Raw genomic sequence first — 26,890 nt, 5'->3', positions numbered from 1 at the left:
ACACTTTGACCATTCACATCTGACAAACAGGTAACATCTCTGTGACAGTCTCTCAACCCTTTGTGATATTGGCTTTGAGCTCCAGAGATGGACAAAACTTCAGGAAATAAATATCCTGTATTTTAGGATCCTGTACCATAAAAGTATCCTCCACCTTTAGCAGCCCATAATATATCTAAAAGTGCCTCTTGGCAGAATTAAAAGATTGAGACAAATATCAAAATTTTGACTCTTCTGGCTCTCCATCATGCACTGTGATGTGTGCTTCCATTTGATCAAACCATGTGCAGCAACCAGGAGAAACAACTTGCTCGTAAGTTCAGACTTTGATTTGAAATAGCCAAAGATTTGCCAGAAAGCAGACTCTGGAATTAGCAGTGTTTTTAAACACTTTGAGAGGCACTGACAAATAAACCCTTTCAAGCAGAAGTTAGTCAGGCCTTGCAATATGTGTCCACAGTACATTTTCCTGTGCTGCACCGTGTGATTACACAGGAGGTTCTGCACACTGTTTTCTTATTGATGTGAATCAGAAATTATGCCTTCATCACTCTCATCTCAGACTTTCTCAATATCTTTTCCTTTGGGTTAAAATTCTTTAGCAAATGCACAAAGAACAGTGTCAGCAGACACTGCTTTTTGTTGTTGTTGTCGTCGTCATCCATCCCCACCCCCCCTCATGATTTTCACCTTTCTTCAACTTTTGCTTTGTTTTCACCCAAAAGGCAAAGCATAAAACAAGCCAGCAGTTTGCTGCCTGGAGACAGAGGTGAGGAAAGGTGTCTCCGGCCACATTTCCAAGGCCGTCCCTCCCTGGAAGCCAAGCCTGAGCGCTGCCGCCCAGCTGTGCACACCTGCCAGGTGCTCTGTGTGTGAGAGCAGCTCGGGGAGGTGCACATGTTAATGTGAGTGCCCCCCTGTGGTACCGTACTGAAGAAAAGCCACTTGTTACCCTGCAATAACCTGTTCTTGCAGAAAAGCATCAGGTTTCACGGCAGGTTGGCTCCCCTGTGCTCTAGGAGCAAAACAATTAGAATAAGCTGTTGGAATCACCCCTGCTAAAGCCAATCTGGAAATGCTCCTAGGAGCATGGGAACAAAGTGGTGGAGCTCTTCACAGTGTTGAAGCAGTATTGAACAATGTCATTAAGGGCTGGGTTCAGCCGCAGTTGTGAGTTATTATGGTTTGTTTATTGTTAGCATTGCCTGGCCAGGCCTTTGAGGCAGAGGAGCTTAGTGTGTGAATGGCAGCATTTGAGTGAGAGTCACCACCGCCAATCACTTTTGATCCCAACAAAGCTGTGCTCTTCAAAGCTGGATGACAGGGAAAGAGGGCCCAAATGTGAAAACAGCTTCTAGGCAAGGGAGGCATCAAAATTCCTCACCCGGCTCTAATACCCTGAATTAAGTTGGACAGTCTTGTAGCTGCTCCTCTAACTGAATATAGTGGCAGCAGACTCAAGCTGGAGTGAAGCAGCTCCAGGAGAGCTGAGCCATGTGCTTGAACACCTCTTCCCTTCCACCACATGGCCTTCCTCAGTGGAAGGCTGCATGAGCCCATGGGCAAAACTCCACCTGAGTCCTTCCCCTGAGGCTGACTGGAGCAGAAAGGGAGAAAATTTGAACTCTTGCAAGGCCTGTGACTTTTTGCCCTTATTTCTGTCACCTGCTTTAGAAAACAGTATACTCAGTCCCCCTTCTTGGAGAAAAGGATAACTGCTCAAGTTTGGATCAACACTCTCCTTTCCTAATCTTTCCACCCACTTGTGTTGAGGGTAACTCTAGGTTCTGGTTCACACCTTGGGAAGTTGCAAAGGACCAATCAGCCCTCTCCTTTTCCTGGGTCTTCTTGGTGACAATGCTCCTAATGTCACTTGTTCAACTGCTGACTTTTTCTTTGCTACCAGTAGTGCTTTAATCCATGTCTCCAATCAGGAATTCCAACAAATAGGTCAAGTGTTCTCAGTTAACTGTGTAATAGCTCTATTTTCTCTTGCTTTGACAATAATTGGAGGGGGAGAGGGTAGGGTTGTTTCTACATGTAGTGAAATGCAGTAAAGAATTGGGAGGATTTTAGCCTACACTAATAGAAAAATTAACTTTTCTTCTTCATCTCAATTGTTCTCTGAGAATCATGTCTGAGACCTTGAGCTTTCACTAGTCTTAATGACAGTCTATGTGAAAAGCACCCCGCCTTTTTCATATTTCCCTTTGGATATTGTGTCAAACTCAGAACCCGGGTTTGAAAATGTTGCCCATACCTATTTACTCATCCTTGTAATTAGATAACAGTGATGGGAGGAGTTCATCTGTGTTTTACAGGATTCATGTAAGGGCATGTCCACAACCTTACTCGGGAAATTACTCAGCCTAAAAACCCTGCTTTTCAAATGTTTTTTCTTGACAATCAGGTGACTTAAAAAGTTTGTTCTTTTCAATTCAGAAGTAATTTCATTCTCTCTTTTTAGACTTTTTGAGAAGCATTTTAGCATTTGAAGGAAATATTAGACCAAGAAGTCTGGACTCCACAGAACAAATTTCCAGACATTGCCATGGTAAATAATCTCAAGTATTATTTGTAGAGGTTTATTTTATGGTCTCTTTTGCCAGATAGAGCTCTACGCCTTCCTAGAATTTTATTTTTTCTGATCCCAGAAAGGCCTGTGAAAGGAAAACTCAGCTACTGTCTATTTTGGTGCATATATTAGGATGTGAAGATCCCCCCAGGAACTGACTGCAACTACTTCATTACTGGCTTCATTGCTAGAAAGCTCCCAGATGGCAAGCAATGTATTTTCAGTCACTACTGGACTAACATCACTTGGAACAAGTGACCTAGAATGGTATCTCATCATCAATTCACTGAGTCATCCCATTCCCATAAAGACAATTTCACTTAAGAAAATGGCATTTCTGGAGTAGTTAATCCAGTTTATGCTTTAATCTCTCTTGGTATTTAAAAGGAATAAAAAAATCAAATCAGCTAAATATTGAGGAGTACAAAGGAATATTCTCCTGCTAAGAATTTCAGGATAAATACATTTCAAGAAGGAGAGGAGAGGAGAGGAGAGGAGAGGAGAGGAGAGGAGAGGAGAGGAGAGGAGAGGAGAGGACAGGACAGGACAGGACAGGACAGGACAGGACAGGACAGGACAGGACAGGACAGGACAGGACTTGCTGTGATTTAGGCCCCTGGGATGACAGAAATCCTTAGCTGTTTCTATATCATTTGTTCTTAAAGACATTATAGTGACAGATCATTACACAGTTTAATGTCTTTAGTCAAAATCTGTCTTATATGATAAAGAAGATCACAAGATATCTTCTTGTAAAAACAAATATAGACTGACCTCTTTTAGGGCATAATACCTGTGTATTTCTGGAGGTACCAGGAAAACTTCTGAATGTCCTTCTGCCTTGCAAACAGTGATTTGAAAAAACATAGAGGACACACTCAAACATTGGGTCCAGAACTGGTTTTGGAGGGGTGAGAGAAGATTTAATTCTTCAATAAGATTTGCAAGAGAGGAAGAAGAAAATAAATCTTGAAGTATTTTGAGCATGACCCAGATATTATTAGGGCAATGCAAGATCATTTTACAGCATAAGCAAACACAAAAAGATGTGATCTGTTTCCATGAACGGGTGAAAATGCAAATAATATTTTACAGTGTATAAGGTCAGTAGGCAAGCACAGTAGGCAAGGTTATCTCTGTGAAACATCTACCCATTATACCAAGTCCACTTCATAGACCTATTTTCTTGCAATGATAAGAAGCCCCCCAAAGCAATTCTGTGCCTAGCAGGAAGAGAAAGGTCATTCTTCAACACCATCCAGCTTTTTTTTCAATTCTGCATTAGAAGCATCTGCGATGTTTTGCCTGCCACTATGCAACCTGCAAGTCTGTGACAAAATCTGCCTTGCCCTTAATTAGAGAAGGTTTAAAATATTCTTGAGCAACAGTGACTGTATAAGATAGCAAAAGGGAACCATTAAATGCCAGCCACCATCTCTTCCCTTGTATGCTGGAGGGAAGTGTTGTCATAGCTTCTTAGAAATGTTGGTTGTAGGGAAAGCCTCTGGAGGTTGTCTACACCAGCCAGAGACTGTGGCCAACATGTGCCAGGTTAAGTGGCATTTTGCTAGATGAGTATTAGGTTTTACCACCCATTTTACCAAAGATATGATGCTCCAGAGCCACACTACCTGCTGATGAATAAACTTTCCAGTTTTTGGTCTGAACCTCCCTAGTTACAACTTGCAATTATTGCCCTTAGAAAGACTATTGCTCATATAGCTAGTCTAGTTGTCTAGTAAGTAGTAACTAGCTGTCTGAAAAGAGTTTGGGTCTTTCGATATCTCTATCATTTTCTTTTTAGTAGTTGTAAGCTAGTTTTGATAAGCTCTTTCTCTTCTCTGTCAAATGAAACAAGCCCACATTTTCCTTATCAGGCCATGTGCTCCACAACCCTATGCATGTTTATGGCCTGCCACTGGACCTTACTCAGTGTCTCAGTATCTCTCTCTAACTGGAGAAATCAAATCTGGTACAGTATTTCAGGTGAAGCCTCACAATGCCAAGCAGAGATAATTTCACCAACCTGTTGTCCAAGCTCATCCTAGTGGCATGTGGTTTCTCCTACTGCAAGCACTCTGCTGGCTTGAAGGCAGTTTGGCTGTTTCCCAGCCACTCAGTTCCCACCTGCACTGATGCAGAGGGTTACCACACTCCAGATACACAACTTTGCAGCTCATGTTGCCTAGATCTAAAGTTTCTCTTGACCCTTGCAGCTCTGCTACATGGTGTGTCAATGACTTCTCCTGATGCACCACAGATCTCCGGAGGGTGCATTCAGTCAAATCATCCAGGTCACTGATGGAGATATTAAACGAGTAGTCCTAGTATGAACCCTTTGATAGCTGCTGGCCACCAAACTGTCCTCAGGACATCATTTAGCATTCTTAGAGCCTGCCAATCCTGCTAATTTTCGGCTCTTCTGATAATCCATCTGTTCCATATTGACCAAAACTACTATTTAAAATGCTGTGGAGGTGGTCTCAAAAGCCTTTTCACACACATTCTGTTCCCTTTTCTCTCATCCATAGTCATTACATGATAGAATACAATCAAGTTGATGAAGCATAATATCCTTACTATTTCCATGTCTGCTGCTTCTCTTTATTTTCTTGTTTTTCATGTGTCTGGAAATGGAGCCTAGGAGGTTGTACTCCATGGTTTATCCAGACACTGAAGCAGAACTAACCAATAGTTCCCCAGATCATCCTCTTGCTCTTGTAAAGCTGAATTTGCTGTTAATTTCTGCTCACCATTGGGAACCTTCCTGAATCACCTTCACTGAGGACAGGCAGCATTCTTGCTATCCTGTCTGCACCCTCAACACCTTTCAGTGCATCCATCCAGCTTCTCCCTACGATTTTGCTCCCCTGCTGTAGACTGCCCCTCCCGCTCCAATTTATACCAGTATGCACAGAGGTCTGGGTGAGGGCACTTCCTTTGAAAGATGAGACAACAAATTTATTAAGTACTTCAGCATATCCCATGCCATGAAGTATGGGAACCTCAACAACCTTTTACATGGTGTGGTGTTGCCTCTCAGCCCACGCATCAATCCTTGTGTGGTTGTTCAGTCCTTTTTTATATCTGGAGATGAAAATTATCAGAGAGGTGATCTTTTAGCCCTGCATACAGCTTAGAATGTAACAGCCAGTAGCCACTATCTACAAAATCCCCAAATAAGGCAACACATGTCAGGTGGAGCTGGAGGGGTCAAATGACTGTCCCATTCTGCACATTACTGAATGTCCAGGTCTGTTCAAAGGGAAATTTCCAAAGGAATAAAGCAAATTAGGCTGCCACTTTCCCCTTTGAAAATCAATAGGTATTGCTATTTTCAGCTACTAATGGAGGTGTTTAATTTAGAAAATTAGTTTCCTGTGTACTCAAAGGAGCAAAAGGCTTACAGGAGGCAAATCAGAATACCTAAAAGGTAGGTCTCTACTCTGACAAAGCTGAAAGTTGGGGTGGGAAGAGGTGACTACCTTCTTAAATGTTCTTTATATGTTCTTGAAAAGCCCAGTCCAGTATTTATAAAAAAAATGCAGCATTCCTACTTCACTCTAGTTTCCAATATCATACTCTCTCATTTATTAAACTAAACTTCTTTTACAAAGTGTTCGAATACAATCTGTTGCTCCACAACTGTCTTTTTTCCACAAGAGAGAAAATAGAAACATACTTAATGTGCTAGTCCCAAGATAATTTTTTTAAGGAGGTCTAAGTAAAAGAATGATAGATAAAAGCTGGATGTTCCCAGCATAATGAAAAAGAAAAAAATCCTGTTTATTTGTCGGTTTTGGAAAGGAGAACATGACAAGCACGTTTGATGTGGAAGAAAAGCTTGCTTGTAGATGCTGGAGAAATTATTCAAGGACAGTTCAATCATATAAAAAATGACCCCTGCATTACTGCCAAGGTCAATGAGACCTAGAGCAACCTGCCACAAAATTGCAGTTTTGTCTGCTTGTTTGGGCCATTTCATCCCTTTTCTTCATTTCCTTTTGGTGCTTTGGAAACAACTAACACTCCCCCACTTCCAGTGTACTTGGCACTCTACCCAAGATGCCTGAAAATCCCTGAGAAGGATAATATAGACCTTATGAGATCATTTTTTCCCACTCATTCTTGGGAGGGAGGTATGAAGTGATGATATTGTACTGCATCAAGTGACAGATGCTATCTTATTTTTTGCTAGTTCTCTCTCCAACTCATTTGCTAACTTCCACAAAGTCTAAGTACTTCAGCTGTTTTTGCTTTGTACAATCATAATTAGTCCTATCCTGCCTTGGGTTTATCTGCTGCTGTCCTCTTAAGAAAATCTGTTCCCCTTCTAAAGGCTCTGAGATCTTACACCTGTATAAAATACCAGTCTTGAGAACATGAGGTATTATACAGTCTTTATGGTTAATATTCAAATGAAAGCACTTTTATTGCAGTGCAGTTCTGGTCATTCCTCTCCCTTTAACTCAAGGGAATTTGAAGCTGCTCCTCAAAAAAGTCATAGGCCACATAAAACTACCAGTGACTTCAACTGCAGCCAGTTAAGTACGTCAGAGGGATTAAAAACTGATAAGAGAGGGAAAGAATAGAACTATGTTTTCATCTGTACATTACTCACACATTCCTCATCACTCACCTTTTTCGAATTCTTGATTAGCATCAAACGACCTTAGTTATGTGTTACTATTTGTTATCTAGGAAATTAAATACAAATAAGGCTTTGTAACAAAAGACAAAGAAAACACCAAAAGCAATACTCACAATGCAAGTGTCTAAACTACCTTCACTAAACTCCAAAGACAGAGACACTGCAATTTTATTTATGTTGTAGACTTTAGGAATTAGTAGGTGAAAATCAGGGGGAATCACCACACGGGGAGCAAAAACTCAAGGGCATGTTCTTTTCTCTCTGTCCATAGGAGCTATGAACACAAGTCATAATGTCTACAGCAGATTTTCATTTTTCTACAGTGCTTTAATCTTACTCAGAGCACAAAAATCTCTTCTGTTTCTTTTACATTTGTCCAGTTATTTAGTCTCCTTAACACGGAGTTCTTACCAAGGGAAAAATGTAATACAAAAGAAGTATGTGCATGAATTTGAGCATGTGAGCATTTATCAACAGATCTGGCCTCCCCCTTAGCACAGACCACTTCAGCTAATCTTGAGTCACAGCTGCATTGCCTTCCCTTGCCTTTCCAGCCCAAAAGATCATATTGCTTCAGCCTGTACCTACATGGATGTATACCTACGAACACATATGGACACTTAGTGCATGCACCAGAGCCACACATATACTTTGTGCAAGCAATTTACCTCTTGAATTTACTTTATGCAAGCAATTTACCTCTTGAATGACTGGACAGAGATAGGATATGGCTAAAAGTCAACTGAATGAAGTCACAGGAAAACCCAGTGTTCATATGGAGGGGATGGCATGGAGCAAGTTTTTATGTCATTAGTGTAACTTTAATAAATCTTACCTCATTTCCTCAATTAGTCTTTTCCCATTGTGCCTATAGCCCAAAAGGTTTACTTATTTGAGCTTGAAAGGATGGAGTGTTTTGACAGCCACATTAAGTTGCTTTTAATTGAGAGATTTGGCTGTTTGGTTGTATTTCTTTACTATGTCTAATGTTGTGAATGTTATATAATAACTTTGGTACAAATCTTTTCTCTTGGTTTTTATATTCAATGAAATCCAGACCAAAGTGCCACTGAGACATTGAGAGTACTACAAAAACGTAAATTAGTCTATTATCCATATGAGAATTTATAAGCTATGCAACCTTCTAGGTTTTTGTGGGGACTTAAATGTGTAGAAATTATCAGATTCTGGACTGACATGTACCAGTTTTGAATTATTGGAAACACTGTCTTTCCCATCATCAGAAAAAAACTCCGAAAGCTTGTGCAAGTGGGGAGGGTAGAAGAAGGCCTGATGCTAGTGAAATAAAATGTTCAAAATTAAAACCCAATAAAGATATTCTCAGAAGTGATTTGGCTTTTTAGTAGATGTATTGTATTTGTATTACATGACAAATTCACAAAAACCATTACTATCAATTCGTCCATTCAAAGAAAATTTAAAATATTATTATAATACTTTGCAGTGCCCAACCACTTATACATTTTTAAAGGATCACAAAGTAAGAACTCATATGCTTTTACAAATGCTCCAGGGCCATCTATTGAACATTTACATTCTCTACTCTGAAGAGAGACAACAAAGTTTAGGGATAACTGTGTCTTGGAAAGACATCAGAAACCACTCAATGAAAATTTGTGGAGTTAGATCAGTGTAAAGCCAGATTCATAATTTATATCTATATAAATTATATAATATATCTATATGAGAAAAGAGCACTGAGCTCTGAGCTCATATTGACAGGAAAGTCCAGCCCTGGAGCTGTGGTGTATATGGTAGCAACCGTGTGCTATCTTAGCAGTGAAGGCTCTCTTTGTACGCAGCTAGGGTGTCTTTAAAGAATAAAACCTAGTATAAATGCAATGCATTTCTTCAAACTGATCCTGCACCATATAAAACCTGCTTTAGACTCAGCAAAACTACAAATGGAAATTGCAGTAGTCACCACCAAATTTCATAAGCAGTTTGCACTACATGTAGTTGAGTCCTCCTCACTGAGCAAAAAGCACTTTGGAGCTACAAATTATGGCATGAAATATCAGTTAAAGTTTGTCTAATTAACCTCTTCCTAGCATATTCGTCTTACTGCTATCATATTTATTGATGGATTTGATTTTGGACTTTTATTTCTCCAGAGATAAATCTGAAAATTTCAGAGGGACTTTTCAGTTAGAGAGAAGGGTGTAAGGGAAGTGGGCCTGCAAAAGAGGAATCTGGAAGGGACAGATGGTTCTTCATAGGCTTCCTGTCTTCCTATGACAGCACAACTGGGCTATATCAAGCCTTGTGTCCAATTCTATTACCTAATACAGGGGCAAAAACATGTAGAGGTGTGCAGGCACTGTGTAGGAGAGGATATAGAATGGGGAGTAATGGCCTGACCTCACACATCCTGGTTTTTTCCCATCAAGTAATGCCATACCTGCCCCTAAACAAATTCATTGCTCTTTTCCTGCCTTGTCTAACTATGTTTGTCTGCCTCCAGATGGGACTTCCTTTCCTGTGCCGCTGGGGCTTTCCTTTTTGCTCTTCCTCTTACTCATGTCTCACTAGTTTTATTAAGAATTTACCCTTGTAAAGGTAAGAGTAAGAAGGTACTCTTTACCTTCTTGTGTCCTCAGTCTTTCTTCTAATGACATAGCCTTAGCCTTAGTATGGTTTCCTACACCACTTCTACAGTCCTGCTATGCACAGCTGCTTTTCCTCTGATCTTTCCCCAGCTGCCTACTTCTCTGCCAGTATCCATCCTGGGATTTTCCCCTCTTCCCTCTGTCCAGCTATCCCACTAGTTTTCCTCTACACAGCAGCTGCATGTATACAATAATACAATGTACCATAGATAATCCCAAGGTGGGTTGTATGGGGGTGCTTGCAGAATATGTGCTGATGATTTTGTAAGTGAAATGAATGGTTTCCTAGAAATAATCACCAATGTGCTCCACAGGCAGTGCTTGAACCAATGCTTCCAGAGTACCATTGCCCTTTTCTTTCTGTCTTCTTAGTTCAAGGGATAAGTTGCACATGGATTTTTTTTCTGAAGTAATCAGCACTATGTACAAGCTGAGGCTGTTAAGAGATAGTACTTCTGTCTCGGAATCTCTTCCCAGCTGCTCCTTGCTGTTGTTCCTATCTTCATAAATTCACTTCTAAATCTCATATCTTTCATTTTAGCCAGACTAAAGTCTTCAAAACAAGTCTTGGCATATCTGGACTATTTCCTTGCTATATATAGACCAAAATAAAATGGCCAGCTACAGTGTGACCTAGTGAGAACATATGGAATGCCTCACAGACTTTAGAAACAACTAGATGAGGAAAAGTGTAATTAACTCATAGGAAGGCTACTGTGACATGAAGGAAGAATTTCTACCATGTTCTGCTACTGGATCTGACTTGGTCTTATGGAAAAGTATACTCTAGTGTAGGGAACTTTTGAAACTTTTGGAAACTTTTACGTATATATGTATATATATATATATATGCACTGGTACATTTATATAAAGGACAAAGGTTCTGGATTTGATCCACATAAGTAGACAAATCTTGTGGAGAATGCGGGAATGTCACATTCTTCATGATGCTTCTGTTTAAATCAGCAATTCAAGCCTACCAAAATTCAAAGTATAGGAATACTGAGACTGATGGTCTGAAAACAGAATTTTCTCTTTTCTGTATTGAATCAGATTTGTCTTGATTTCTCTCTATATGAAATAATTGCTTAAAAATCGCTTCTATTGCAACCAAAAAGTTTAGTAAAATAGTCACATTATTTTCACTTAAAACATGCTTTTTGGGTCACAGTACAAAATAATGACTGAAGGATAGGATAGGATAGGATAGGATAGGATAGGATAGGATAGGATAGGATAGGATAGGATAGGATAGGATGGAACAGATAAATCTCAATCCTCTAGGATGGGTGGCTTCACATACTGGCTTGGGCCAAATGATGGAAGCATGGGAGACAGTACAAAAAATTGGAAGAGCTTTGAAGAGCCCTTTGAAGGGCAGTTTTTCAATTCCAGTACCACTGCCACATATATGGGAATCTTCAGAAATGTTGCTAAATTTTGGCATGAGGTAAGCCAGTATAAGCATACTAGGAGAAAAATAAGGACTGAACAATAGAGCAGCCACTGAAAAAATGATGCAGCCAGTTAAAAGCAAACTAAACAAAGCCAACTGCTGCTCCACACATTCTCAGCTGTGATACACTAATGCACAGCAAATAGGTATGAAATGTCTGAGAAGAAACACCATATAAAGAGGATACAATGAATTAAGGGAAATCAGTGACAAAATTTATTTTATTAATTTCACTAGCATCTCTACAATACTCTGAGCAGATCTCCAGCTAGCTTGCATCAGCTGAGGTTCTGCTGCCAGATTTTGGACACAGATTGGGCACTTCTTAGTTATATTTAATCTAAGGTGATTTCCTATTTTTTGCTAATAATCATCCACAGCCCACTGGCTCAGGCCACTGATAGGTGAAAAGTCAGCAGACATTTCACTCTGTTTGTCCTGTTTCAGACTAAGGTTTGTAGGCCGCACCTTGCAGGAACGTTATTATGGGAGTTATTAAAAATCTATTTTTGCTGAAAACAATGCAAACGGAAGGAAGTGAGCCTGTCAGGAGACTTATTTCCTATTCAAGCCGACAGGTAGTTGGAGAATGGCCATCTGGAGTTTAAAAATTGCCAGCCGAGCCTCTCAGATTTGTCCCTTCCTGCATTAACACATTCACTCTGGAGAGCACAGCGATGTTGTCATGGCACGACAAACAAGAAGCAAATTTCAGCGGGGGAAGGAATTGAAGGAAGTTAGTTAGCCATGAGAAAAATTGTTTGCTCTTGCTGTGCTAATAGCCAAAAGGCAAACACTTGGACACGATCCACTCATCTGGAAACACTTTTGTGTCATGGGAGCACCAAGGTACCGAGCGCAAGAAGCCACGGGGCAAAGGGTTCGGCTGCCGACGCGGCTCCATCCCCACAGGCTGCCTGCCCCCAGGTCCCCACAGCCAGATAGGCAAGTGTCCCAGCTCACACTGCTCTTGGCAAAACAGATCCTTCCTTCTGCCCGCGGCTCCAGGGTGCTAAATCTTCATTTCCTGAAAACAGGAAAAACTCTCCACCTAAAGCCAGATCTCACTCTGAGTCCTGCTGCTTCTTCTGCGAGGAATTGCACATGACTCCATCCCTCTGGTTAAGGGAGTCTGACACAATCACAAGCAATCAATGTGAAAAGCAAGTGAAGGCTTTAGGAGAGGAAAACTCAGCAGCCCTCCAGCACCTCCCCCTACAGCTGACTGTCCCTTTTGCACTTCACTGTGTTGACAGGATTACCCTACAGTTTTGGACTCTAAGTCACATAGGGCTTCTGAGCTGAAGTCCATTTTCCTCACCAGTGAGTGAATAGGAAATTGCCTGCATGACTGGTTTGCTTGGCTTGTTGCAGTCCTTGTGCTGGCTCCAGAAAAATTTGTTTTCACCTTCAGCATGCTTTAACTCTTGGCTAAGAAAATATCACTCGCCAAGGGTCTATCACCAGAGTGTGGTTTGGCAAATGCATGTGTTGCAAAATACTGCCTGACCTAAAAAAAGCTTTTATATAATAGCAAATCTTGCACACGGATCCGAGCAATCCCAAGCACAAATACAGAGGGGGGAGAGAAGGGATTGAGAGAAGCCCTGAGGAGAAGGACTTGGGGAGTTGGTCATGAGAGGCTCGACATGACCATCAAATGGGCACTTGCAGCCCAGAAAGCCAACCATCTCCTGGACTGTATCAAAAAAAAGCATGTCCAGCAGGTTGAGGAAGGAGATTCTATCCCTCTACTCCACTCTCATGGAATACTGCATCTAGCTCTGGAGCCCACAAAATAAAAAGATCATGGACCTGCTGGAGTGAGTCCAGAAGAAGGGCATTAAGTTGATCACAAAGCTGGAGTAATTCTTCCACAAAGACAGGGTGAGAGAGAGAGGTTGTTCAGGCTGGAGAAGAGAAAGCTCTGGCAGACTTTACAGCAGCCTTCCAGTACCTAAAGTGGGCCCACAAGAAAGATGGAGAAGGATTTTTACAAGACAATGTAGTGATAGGACAAGGGGAACTGACTTCAAACTGAAATAAGGTAGGTTTAGATTAACTAAAAAAAAAGAATTCTTGACTATGAGGGTGGTGAGACACTGGAACACATTACTCAGAGGGGCTGTGAATGCCCCATCCCTGGAAGTGTTCCAGCCCAGGCTGGATTGGGCTCTGAGCAATCTGATCAAGTGGAAGGTGTCCCTATCCATGGAAAGGGGGTTGAAACTGGATGATCTTTAAGGTCCCTTCCAAGCCAAACCATTCTGTGATTCTATGGCGGGGGTCCCCTTTATAAGCTCATCTCTCCCCTTTAGATTCATTTTATGCCTCTGTACTTTATATTATATACATACACAAAGGCAAAGTTTGATCAGTAGAAGGTGGAAAAGAGGAAAAAAATAGTTAAAACTTTTTCGAAGTGTTTCTATTCAAGAGATTGACAATTGTGGAGGTTTTATTCCACTTTTTAATTTGTACTATCGAATTCATATACTTAACAGAAACTGTTGTAAGCATTCTGTGTCTTGGGGAAAAACAAATCTCTATTTGAAAGTGACAACCAGCTTCAAAAGAAAGAGATTCCTTTCTCCACCAAACTTTCAGACCCCATTTCAGGACTCTGTTGAATCAGAGCTCTCATGTGCTGAACTAGGGCAGCTGGCATTATTGAATATTAACGTGGTAAGGTAATTCCTCAGAGATCCATGACACTTATGTTTTTGGTTTTACTTAAGTTGTAATTTTCAAAGTTGGACAAGCTTGGAGGAAAAAACCACCTGGCAAACAAACAAACTTTAAAAATTAAAGGAATTTTCCAAGTTCACTGGATTTGCAAGGCTAGGCATACTGCAGCTTGATTAGTAGTCAATGAAGGAGAAACAATTACACACCAGAAAGTAACATTCAAGAGCTCATGAAATGTGGCCCTAATGTGTTCATTATTTTTTCTTTATACATGAAAGAATCAGCTGCTGTGGTGATAGGCAAATAAAGTAAATAATTCCAACAAATATTCCATGAATTGGAGTTGTGAAATCTGTGAAAAACCTTATGTTCTCCTTCCATCCTCTTGGAGTGAAGAGCTGTTCAAATGTGCTGCTTTGAGCCTAAACTTGTCTGTTGCTCCCTTCATATCTGTTCTAATCCACGTCACCAGCTGAAATAGACGAGGTGATGCAAGGTGAGAGGCTGACCTCAAAATTAACTTGGAGCATGCTAGAAGCCAGATTTCTCATAACATCATAGAAACATGCATGATGTTAACTGTTCCTTACTCCACAAACTGCACTAGGAGCTACTTATGCACTACCTAAAGAGACAGACTTATACACAAAGTGTGTACTCCTTCTATTCTTTATTTAACCATGTGAAAATGCAGTCATCAGGTAGACCTTAGGCTAACCATCTGATTATAAAATCCATTTTCTTCCTGTATTTGCAGTGCAGAAATCCCGTGCTGAATGTTCCTTTCAGTTTCCTTGCTGGATTTTGTATGGGCAGTTTATACCTGGTTTATTTCAAACTATGTTTATAGTTTTTATTTCTTTAAAAAGTTGTTCTTCACCCAAATGAATGCTCATATTCATTCTTTGAAAGGCATGTTTTATACTCAGCCTTGAATTCTTGGCAAACCGTATACTCAAGATCTACTAAAATATTATATCCTTGTGGAGATAGTAAATTCCCTTGAGATTTTCTGTAAAGACAGATAAGTAGCATAATCATTTGCCTCAATTACACCTGCTATGCCATTTTCACTTTGATTTTGAAAGGTGAATTTATTCTTTTCAATCATTATTAAGAACATATGTATTTCCTGCCAAGGCAGTCTTATAAAAACACTGGAGGCATATGAGAAAAATTCCTCTGAGGCCTCAGGCACACTGACCTGTCCTGAGAATGTGAAGTGAGGAGAGATTGATGCATGGATTACCTGTCCAGGAATTTGGTAGTACTGGATTGGATTTTTCATGGTTTCTCTCTCTCTCAATTTTACTGAAATTACACATCAGTTGAATGTATGCATCTATGCACACACACAAACGTGTGCACACACACAGAGAAAATGCCCCTTTCAGAGCCATGAGGATATTGTTAGACAAGTTCTGGCTGCAGATTAGTCACAGATGGAAAAGTGAATTTCCACACCTTCATATACATCTTTGAGAGTGTAATTTCAGTTTTAGCTATATGGCTATAGCTATTTGTAATTTAAATATTAATGTCCCCTCCAAAGCAAACTAGGTGAAAGGAATGAATAGTTACCACTGGAATTATAATTGTCAGCAAAGCATAGAGCAGGATAGGCAACTCCAAGGAGATTCTTTGATTTAGAATTTTAAAAAAAAATTAAAATATCATTCAATCTATTAATCTTTCTCTGTTATCTCCTGGAAGACCCACTGAAGGCCACTGATATTTGGGTGATTTATCCACATCCAGTGATGTAGATGAAGACATTATGTAAAGGGCGACATAAAAACATTTAAAAGTCAGTTATTTTCTCAAAAGTTCATCTTCTGTTTCTGAATTTCAGAAACTGTAGCTACTTGTGGCTATTTCTAGAAAATTAAGAACATGAATATCTCTTCTCCCTCTAGCAAAGAATGAATTATTAAGGCCAGAAGACAGACAGTTACGAGTCATTAGGCTGACCTCCTGCAACATACCAGTCTTTGAATTTCACTCAGAAATCCTTGCAAACTCATAACTTCAAGCTGAATTTGATCATACTTGTAGAAAGATGTCCAGTTTTGATTTAAATATTTCAAGGGATGGAGAATCCATTAAATCCCCGTGGCAGATTGTTCCAACGGATAATTACCCTCACCTCTAAAAATGTGTTCCTTATTTCCTGTCCGTATTAACATAGTTTCACCTTCCAATCACTAGATCTCTATTTTTTTCCCTTATCGTCCAGAATTAAAGAGCATTTATCTGTGTAGGTAATTACAGAGAGTGATTAAAACTTTACTCTAAAATGACAGTACATTGAACATTATTTTACCTTAGTATTTAAGGCTTCCCCTTTCCAGTTATACTGTGAAGAAAGAGTAAACACTGAGTGAAATTACTGTGAAGCAGGAAAGATCAGACTTTTCCCTCAAGCCACTTTACTTGAACAGGCAGAAACAAAGCAACTAATCCATAAGGATCTGTATTGAAATCAACAGCTTTATTATGCCCTACTTTGCACTTTATTTCCACATGCCCCAGTGTTTTGCAACACAGATTTGGTTTAGATTGGACAGTCAGTCTTGGCTCCACATTTTCAGTATTTAAGTCAGACTCCCAGTATCACTTCAATGGGATATTTAGGCCAACAGAACTTAGCTTGACTTCTTAACTTCGAAATGAGGCAGACACCAGAACTTCTCCAGGTATCATTTCTTTGAAGCCAGATTGAATCCTAGGGGACCATTCCAGCACTGCCTTGTACCCTATATCACTCAGGTGGGTGGGGCTGCCCAGCACAAATGCTGGCCCAAAGGTGATGACTTTATGTAGTGGGCAAGGAAGCAAAAGGGACACTGCCTTTAGCAAATCAGATTTTTGCCTGACTAACCATTTATAATAAGATTAGTGAAAGGCATTCCATTTTTCAGCTTAAATGCTCTTTGCAACCATCATGGTAAAAACACATGTTTTGTAGTCTGCAATCTTTTTTGGCACAACTGAAACATTTTCCATAGCTTACTGATTTATTGTCCTGATGATCTTTTCTTTAGCCTTAGCAATTCACAATGTCTCTTGTGACATTGCTCTTGACAACCTGATACCTGAGTAGAATTCATTCCTCTTTAGTCTCCTACCAAAAGGTAACAATTTCACTGATAATTTAATGGTTCATAATACATACATAAGCCACACAGACCAGATTAAGTGACATTTGCATGAAATGTTAGCCCCAAAACTAGGTCCCTAAATCCCTGTGTAATTACAGCTATCAATATGTTTAGCGCACATGTATCCACCATCCCTTTCAGTGTTCAGTTTGATTCTTTGGATGCAGATTTGCACAGTTCCTGTGCATTGAAGACCAAGCTCAGATACCGTGTGCAGGAATTCTAAGGTGTTTGGCTGAACAGGACAGGGTGGATTTTTTCTGATGAGATTTTTGTTGAGTTTAAAGAGCAAATACACTGCCCAAATGTAAAATATTATTTTTCTCACTGGTTATTTGCATAGCCTAAATTTATTGCAGATGAATTCCTTTTTATTCTTAGTTAAGTTTGCCTTTGTTACCAGTGCCAGATTTGCCATTTAATACACAAAAAGAGCACAGCCTTACAGACTGCAGTTTAACAACAGATCTTTGTGCTTCCTTTTGTCATTAAGTTCAACTATCAACAAAATGCAGTCAGTAAATGATGAAGAGGCTCAGGAAATGTTTAGTTGCAAAACCATTAATTGTTTTTTATTCCCTTTGCAGCATTATTTAATGAAGTCAACCTCCTAAAAATTTGCATGATCTTCTCTTTAGGTAATCAAACATCTAGAGACATGTAGACTGGATCCAAAAATGAAAGGTATCACTCATTTGCACAGCTTGTTTCTATCTACCATTGCTCAATACACTGGCATTTTTTCCGGCAGTACAATCTGATGCATGTTCAGTATCCCAGCTCTTCTGGCCATACAGGAATAAAAACCTTTCTCTCTGCTTCTCAGAGAGCAAGGTGAATGCTCTGCCTAATATTTCCCTGTTGACAACCAGGTTCATAACAATTAATTGAGGGGGCAGGAGAGAAACCTGTGCTCCTGCCTTGAGCCCTCACATGCCAAGCTACAGCCTGGAATTTTTACAGCTCTGTCCTGAAACTCTGACAAGAAGGGTTTACAACAGAAATCTTGCCAGACCCTTAACTGTAGTGACGCCACTATAATATTTATAAGTACATTATACTCTTTCCAAACACATGCACTTATTACTTATGTCTCTGCTTCTGCCTCTCTTCTGGGGGACTTTTCTGTATAAACAAAACAGATTCTCTTGCTTATACTTAGAAAATCTAATTGCTCTGCGTCTCTAGCTGTTATACAAATGCCCAAACAGCCAAGAGATTCTTTCAGTGCATTTGCACAGCAGTAAGTCTCTACAAAAAACATAAACTTCCTTTTCCACTTTGCTCTTCTTTTCTTTCATAAATCTGCCCAATTCACTCATGTTTGGATAAGATTCTTCTTAAAAAAAAAAAAAAAAAAAAAAAAAAAAAAAAAAAAAAAAGTTTAAAAGATGCAAGTTTGAGGTGGATAGGCCATCAGTTACACAGACCAGCCTTACAAGAGCTGACAATTCTGTCCCTTTAAGTAAACAGAGGAACAGAAGAGATACATAAACAAAAAGACCTCTTGCAGGGCTGACAGCTTGTCTGCTCCCACAAAAGCAGGTTCCCAGGGAAAGTGATTGCCAAACAGTAATAGGGAGCGACAGGGATTTCCTAGATTTTCCATAAACATCTCAAAGCAGTTTGTTCCTGGGCACAGATATGCCCATTTCTGCTGATGAGTTAGACAGATGTGGCCTGCAGGTGAGAAACTACTCAAAAGTAGCTAACCCAAAAGAACACAGGTTCCTCTCCACAAGGCTTTTGCAGGATTCAAAGTCACCAGAGCTTTCAGTGAACACAGACCAGGATGTCTTTACCTGCTGCTGGGTTTCAGGTTTGCAAATCAAAGTCAAACTTAGGAATAAGGAATAATCTGACAGTGGCCTCGACTGAGTTTAAAATTCTGAAATAGTAGAATTCTACTGAAATCATCTCTCTTGTGAGAGTTTAGTAGTGTTCTAAACAGAAGCTTAAGATGGGTCTAGACCAACTCTAAAATGCTAGGAAATCAATAGGTATGAATACGTTGCCTGATTCTAGTCAGGAGCACTAGGTAAGTTTTCCACTTCAGCTGCCTTTTTACCCTTACTAAGAAATGTTTCAGTTGCATCTGTTTGAAGGCTTAGATAATTCAGAAATTAAACTACTTCAAATTATGGTTTGCATATAGCATGTAAAAAGGAAGTATTGGGGAGGGAGGAAGACAACTAAAAAAGTAATACCTTTTTAAAATAAAAAAGTAATACATTATACACAGAAACTGTATAAGTCAGTTAAATTACTCCTGAGTGAGATTGTCTGGAAAGCAGTTTCTCTGTCTCCCTGATGCTGATGCAGTCTCTCTTATCAGAAGAAATGTATATTGGTCAGCATCTTTCTTCCACAGTTCTTCTGCAGTCATAAACAGGTCATTAAAAAAATGAAACAACTCTTTTTAAAAAGCTACTATCACATAACAAAAGCTCTCTAAAGTATTCTTTCCTGTTGCACTTTATTCTTTCTTAGCTTTTGCTTTCTCAAAAAAAGGATTTAGTTTTTAGTAAGCTCTTCTGTCTACACATATGACATATGTGATATGGCTGCAGAAAAAATGGAGAAAGAGTAGACTAAAGTTATCCCTAAATTATATGATGAGTTGTCTGAATGACTAATCTGATCATAGCAGTAAGAAAATGATGTGAGGTTGGATGAACGTTTATATTTCTAATCCTGATAATTTTAAGGATGTGAAGACAAAGTTACCTGTGGGGAGAAAAACATTATTGAAGACCAAGTATAATCCATATGTAGGAGGAATTGTATTACAATTGTTCTTAAGTGTATATGTCACTCCTCTCTCAAAATATTTACATTAAATTCTGGGGATTAACCTAAGTAGAACCTCCCACAAAACACCTCAGAAATCAGTCACTAATGCTGAAACTTAGCATCGATAGATGAGTTTTATTATCTGAAAATATGTCTGATCATTCATGATTCTTCTGTATTGAGGAACTTAAGAAATAATTAACCCCTGCACTGAAATAGTATGGCACTGGGATAAAGTCTAATAAATTCTTTTATTTTCCCTTTGTTTTTGGCCTGAATTTTGTCAGAACAATTTAGCCTTGAATGAACTTTATCCTGACAACTGAAATTGTAAAGCCAGGAAGTTAAGAGGCTATTAAGAAAAATGAGACCGAGGGGGCAAAAAAACATACAAATGGGTTTGATGACAAGGAACAAATTTCATTAAGAAGAAACCCACATGAGGAAAACCAGTTTTTACTTTGCTGTTTTAATGGACAAAGTCAGCAATATAAAACAACCAGGTCATCCATCTATTCCTGCAGGAAAACCACTGGAGCCTTCAATATCATAGTGTCAGCTGCTTTTCTATAGCCTGACCTCATGAGCTAAGAAGCAAGAAGTCTGCTAAAAAAGATTCCTTTGGGTTCAGTAAGGCTGCCTCCTGTTTTTAAGTTTGCTCTATGTGTGTGTGTGGGTATTGTGACACCTGCAGTCTGATAGGGCTGTTATTGCTCTAACTAAGCAAACTAATTTAGGCACTCGGTGGTTTTTTTTTTAGTCATGCTTAAGTGGCTGATTTTAGCCTTTGAAAACAGGAAGCAAGTGCTGTAATTGTAAAGAAGTAATCTGGTAATCAACCCATTAAGGACAAGAAATCAAGAGTGGGTTTTGAGGGTGGTTTGCTTTTTTCTGGGTTGTTTTTGGGATTTTTTTGTTGTTATTGGTTTGGTTTTTAGGGGTTTTGGGGCAGGGGGGAGGGGTAAGGGCGGAGGGGGGGGTCAGGGGTTGAGGCAGAAGCTTACGATTGGACACAACTCAGACACTACTTTCCTTAACTAACCCCTAACTCTGCTTAGAGCAGTAAGGAAGTGGAGGAGGAGGAAAACTTCAATGGACTGAACCAGAAAATAATAAAAGAAAAACAATACTATTCTCTGGAGAAATGAGTGTCATAATGAAAAATCAGTTTATTCTCAGTTAGAATAAATTTTAAAAGAAAGAAAACACAAGAAGATAATTTTCAAAGGAACTGCTCACATAAAATATTGATGTGTGTATCATGGGGCTAGCTTTAAAAAGGAAGCAATAATTTAAAGACCATTCTCTTTCCCAGAACCCTTGCTTCAATTTTGTAACAAAATAGTCAAGGGCAGAGCTGTTTAGAAAAGCAGTTAGAGTCACCTGCAAGTGATTTAGGCAGGTTTTGTTTTCCTTCTTTTTCTTAATATATTGTGATTAACAGCTAAGATGTATAAGGAGAGCTAAGTTGTTAAATCAAACTTAATCGGAGTGGCTAGCCAGAGAGAATACTGAATTGAAGGAAGAATCATTTTGCTTTCCCATTGCCCAAGACATAATCTAAACTCTGCATCAATCTCATGAGTCAAAGCTTGACCTCAGCTACACCCATAAGTGAAAGACAGGTACTGTAGGTGCATAGCTAATTAATAGCTTTGTTTCTAGGTGTTAGAAGATCAAGCAAAGTTCCAGCAAATTTCACTCCTGAGAAACTAAACCCAACATTTTTGAGAAATGACAGGACAACAGATATATGCAGCCAACTATGTAAATCCACAACTTGGCTTGTCAACGATGACATTAGGCAGGGCTCCTGGCAATGTAGATACACAACCATCTTCTGGTTTTTTGTTTCTGGACCTGTAACTGAAAGTTTTGAATTTGAGTCTTCCTTCCATGCTTATTTGCTGAAGAAGATGGCCAGAAGCTGCCTCTAACCTCCTGCCTATGTTCCAGCACTACTCACCTGAGCCGTGGTACTTTCACACACAGTGTCTCCTCAGTTATTCGACAGGAATTTCCTCCCACACCACTGACAGAAGAGCAAACCACATGAAAATAGAATGAGTCCTAAGACACTGAATATTTCCTCTCCCCATCCTGGATGTTTACAAGCATTCTTTGCTGTCAAAACAATATTCGTACAAACCAGTGATTGTGCTGGGGTATTTCAGTCTAAGCATGTGGCTGGATATATAGAGAAACACTCAGAAAACAACTTTCTTAAACAAATAAACAGCTGAGCTCTTGAACTTAATGCTCACAGTAATCTCTGTCATCATCAATCACACTCAGTGTTTGACATAGCAGCCTAAATGAGGGGGGCATGGAGAGCAGGGGAGCAGGGTAGAGCAAAGTCATAACCTTCTGTTTAAACTATCTGAGAACCATTTTCTTAAACCTGGAATAAAGGATGGGCCAGATCCATCTGCTCAGGAGCACTGATCTTGTGGGGAGACAGACCCGATACCCTTGGCATGAGTGATACCAGAAGTACACAGATGGCATTCACAGTTAATTGCTAAAAGGCCAAAAGTCCCTTGCAAGAGGACGCCAAAGACCAGAATATCTTCTGTATCGTAGCTGTTCAGAGTCTGTTTCTGTTCGAAATTGATAAAAACACAATCCAACTTCTAAGAACGAGAATTTCTGCATTAAGAAGATCCTTAGGGAAAAGGATCACTTCAGAAGTCTTGAAGAGGAGTCAGATAAGAAGCCACAAACTACTGTTTCAAGCAGTACCCTTGATTTTCCTAAGTCTCTCAGCTATAGTCACAAATCCAGGTGGAGAAGCTGAGGTAGTCCCTGTTTTCAACATGTATTATTCTCCTATGACACCAGAACATTATTGATTTATATACAAGTTATTGGTTTCATTCACATTATTTTCTTTGGGAAGAGGGAAGAAGAGAAGGTGGCTGCTGGAGAGATTGTGTGGGGAAAGAGACGTGGGCAATGAAAACTGAACATTTTTGCTGCTAGCAAAACTTGTTTTTCCCCCCTCATTGTCAAATAGTCTGTTCTGCTGATTAAAACCAGATGGGCCCTCAGACATTTGATGAAGCAATAAGGTCCACATGCTGAATGCTAGCATGAAGCAAAGGTGCTAATTATTGGCTTGTAGGTTGAAAAAAAAAAAAATGTTCCACCTGCACACTGTAACTTCTGAACCTTCATTTGCTAGAACAGGAAAACTATAATGTAAACAACCTGTCCCACTCATTGTTCTTTTATGAGGGAAAATTTGAATTTTAAGGCAGATTATGACCCTGAGTGACAGAAAAAATCTATGCAATCAGATTTGTCCATTGAACTGATTGAAAAATCAAATCATTTCCAGCTAGAGAGAGTAGCTGACGCATAGCCTGGGACCAACTGTGTTCCTTGGTATTTCCTCAGCCTGGCCACAAACACACCCTGAAAGCCTTTTAAGAGTAAAAAATATTAAGAGAGTCCTAGAGCCTTAGCAAACAGGCCTGATTCCCAACTGCAGCAAGTGAACCATGGACCCCAACATGAGACTAGGGACTTCTATCCTTGCTAAGGTACTGCTGCTGATGGAGCTTGCTTTGCTGCTGATATGCAACAACTGATGGACTTGTTTTCTTCCACAAACAACACAGGCTTACTGAGGAAGCTACAGAATCTGGTAAGGGGACATCCCTTCCCTCTCCATGCTTATTGTTATGTCTCATGATGCACTGTAGAATAATTAACCTTGAATTGAATGATGTGCTGTTGGCTGCCTTCCTCCATCTGGCCTCTTCCCACACTCAAATTTTCTCTTTTCAACTCCATTGCCTTGCCTTTCCTAAATTTCGTATCAGGATAGATTTCCACCTTCCTTCATCATTTGTTCTTTTTCTCCTTGGAAGTCCCTGTACTGCAGGGACCTACCTGTGGCTGCAGCAGGGACCTAGGTGGTGGCATAGGACCAGCTGGATGTGGATACATCTCTCCCTCCTGGGAAGTGTTTGGAAGAAAGATATGCTTGCCTCTAGCCAATTAGCAGTCAGCAGCACTGCAGTGTTGTGCTTCTGCTTCTTGACACACTTTCGTTCAGCAGCTTCACGTGGTGGGGAGGGTGGCGGAGAAAACAAGTTCATAGTGTGACCCTGTCTAAGATCAGCAGAGCAATTCTCTCCTTGTCAACTTGTACCCAGCTTCCTGTTTTGATACACCATTCCCTGACTACTATTTAATCCCAATTTGGCTCTAAAAATATTACAAAATACATTTTTGGCAATGGCTTTCTGAGATTCCTAGCAAAAAAATTCATTTTTGGGAAGATGCCGAAATCTAATAAAATTCTTCAGAAGAAATGTTTTCTAAATATAGCTACTGTGACCACTTGTTGCATTTAAGCACTGATGTTTGGAAATAACCTGTTAATGGGAGAAATTGATACACACTTGTCTGGAAATTATTTATACTGCTGTCACCAAAAAGACTACCACCCTGTGGAATAACATGGTGGAATAACATGACCCTGGTACAAGGGACAAGATTAGACATAAGAGACAAGCTGAAACAGCTTTTGAATATAATTCAGAGTATGGTGACCTTTCACAAATGAAACTACAATAATAGGAATCTTGGAAGTAACAACTGCAACCAAATAATTTCCCAGATACAACTAATTTGGAGATAAGCCTGAGGAATAGTATGGAGTAGATCTCTCTGGGGTCTGCGATACACAGGTCTGCATCCTCTGAAACTAAAATAAGATCTAAGACCTTAAGAGAGGTAAAATTAAACAATTGCAGCAATATTTATGATACAACTTTAATAACTTGGGGAATAGGAAAAGATATGGTATTTGAACAATATTCCATGGTTTCCGGTTGCACTAGAAGTTTCATCTGCTTGGTATTATTTTCAGCTTGAAGGTGATGCTGGAGAGTGTCTTCCTTTTACTTGATAAATACTTGGGTTTTAAAGAGATGTCATTTTAAGTAGAATTTCCTCTGATATTCCTGAACATATGGAAAAACCATTCTGCTGAATGAAAGTAAGAAATAGCAATGGACATTTCCTGGGTGCAGCATATAGCTCCCTTGGTGTATATATACAGTAAAAACACACAAGGCATGGGTGGACTCAAGATCAGCGGTTTCTTCTTTTCATAGGTTTGCTAAGTCCACTGCATATTCTGATGTTTACTGAAATCCAAAGAGTATTTTACAATTTATTAGCAAGGTCTCAGAGGATTTCTCAGAAGCATAGAAATGATAAATGGACCCCAGATTAGGAGGTGTTCTGTTAGAAACTTTGGAAAGCAAATGTTTACCGTCCTAGTTTCCTCATTTTCCACACCATGTACAGGTCATACAGTAAATAAAATCTAAATTCAGCCAATACATATGATTCTTACTTTAATTCTCCCAGAAAATGCTAGAAGACCAATTTGCATTAATTTTCACTTCACACAGAGACTGTTTCCTTGTAACACACTCTTTCTACTTGGTCATATATAATGGAAATATGCTTACATGGAAATAGCTATTTTCTTATAGTTCCACAAATATTTTACTGAGATAACCATAGTTTAATTTTCATTTTTTTTCTGCACAAAAATCATACTACTGATTCCTACAACAAAACAAGATATGAGCTTCAGATAAAACAAGAGGTTAGCAAGAATTTTGATAATTTTCATGTTAAAATGATTGGCACACTCAGATTATAGACCACATGAGATTGTAGAATGCATAAAATTTTTTGAATACATCACAAATTGACTAATTCAATCTTCGAAATAATGACAGGTATCATAGGAAAGATGTTTCTGAGGAGAGATTAAAGAAGATTGGGAAGGACAGTGGCGTCCATCTTTTAAAAAGAGGCAGAAGAGGAAAGGGGAAATTTTTACACTACAACCCCAGGATGCCAGAGAAATGCTTAAACAAATAATCAACAAACCATCTGTAAATACCTAGAAAATAAACAATGTGATAAGCATAAGCCAGTTTACATTTGCCAGAACAAACTGTGCAAAACCAAAGTAATTCCTACAACCACATAACAGAACTTGTGGATAAAGAAGTCATAGTTGTAATATAGCTCATCTTAAGAAATGTGCCAGACTTTATGACATGATGTGCTCTGGAGAAAATTGTGGAAGCATAGACTAGGTAAAAGAGAAATACTGTTCTCTTCTTGGGAGGGAGCAACCAACGGCTAAAGGGCTTTTCCTAGATCCAGAATTTCTCAGTATTTTCACTAACGATCCATAAAGGATACAAAAAGTATTTATCAAATATGAAAAGCAACTTATTCATCAAATTTGAAGAGGACACCAAATAAGACAATCTCTAAATCCACTGGAGGATATAAAAGACACTATAATCCTCCTACATTAATTTTATCAGTCAGAAAGGCACACTTTCCACAAGGCAGGGAACTATTTATTGCCTCTTTACAGGAATAAACTGCTGTATGAACAGCTAGAGAAGTATTTAGATAGAAAAGAACCAGGGGTTATATAGTGGATCACAGGGTCAATGATGCAGTGTTTCAAATGACACACCGGATTAGCCTGCAAAAGATAAACAGTCTGCAGGAGACTAGATTCTCCTTCTTCCTCTTTCAGAGCCTGAGAAACTTCAGCTACTGTAGCTGAGTAAAAGTATTGAGCACTGACAGGAGAACTGCATATTAAAAGCCTACAAAACATGCCTTAGAGGAAAAATTGGAAGATTTGGGGTTGCTTGAATAGTAAAAAGAGGATGGAGGGGACACACTCATGGTCTTAAACATACAAAAGAAAGTTGCAAAGATGAAGTACATGTTTTCTATGCCCTTAGTGTTTAGGACTAGGTTAAAAGAAAGGTTAGAAAGACTTAGATTTTGTATTAACAAAGGGTTCCAAAGAGTAGGAATGGTAAAGATCCAGAGTAAACACATGATGAGGCTGTGAACTCTTCAAAATGAAAC

General features: G+C 39.4%; 1 long non-coding RNA gene across 1 annotated transcript in view; it reads right to left on the bottom strand.

Annotated features, from left to right (window-relative positions):
- The window catches only part of LOC310918025, a 64,570-nt gene extending 42,557 nt beyond the window's left edge, over positions 1–22,013 (bottom strand). The window contains exon 1 of the long non-coding RNA XR_014591571.1: positions 21,921–22,013. This is a non-coding gene — a long non-coding RNA (uncharacterized lncRNA). The remainder of the gene's footprint in view (positions 1–21,920) is intronic.
- Positions 22,014–26,890: the final 4,877 nt, after the last annotated feature.

Source organism: Zosterops lateralis (assembly GCF_965231275.1).
Source record: "Zosterops lateralis genome assembly, chromosome: 1".
Lineage (NCBI taxonomy): Eukaryota > Metazoa > Chordata > Aves > Passeriformes > Zosteropidae > Zosterops > Zosterops lateralis.
Note: the sequence above shows the minus strand (reverse complement) of the source record. Positions and strands in the feature narration are given on the sequence as shown.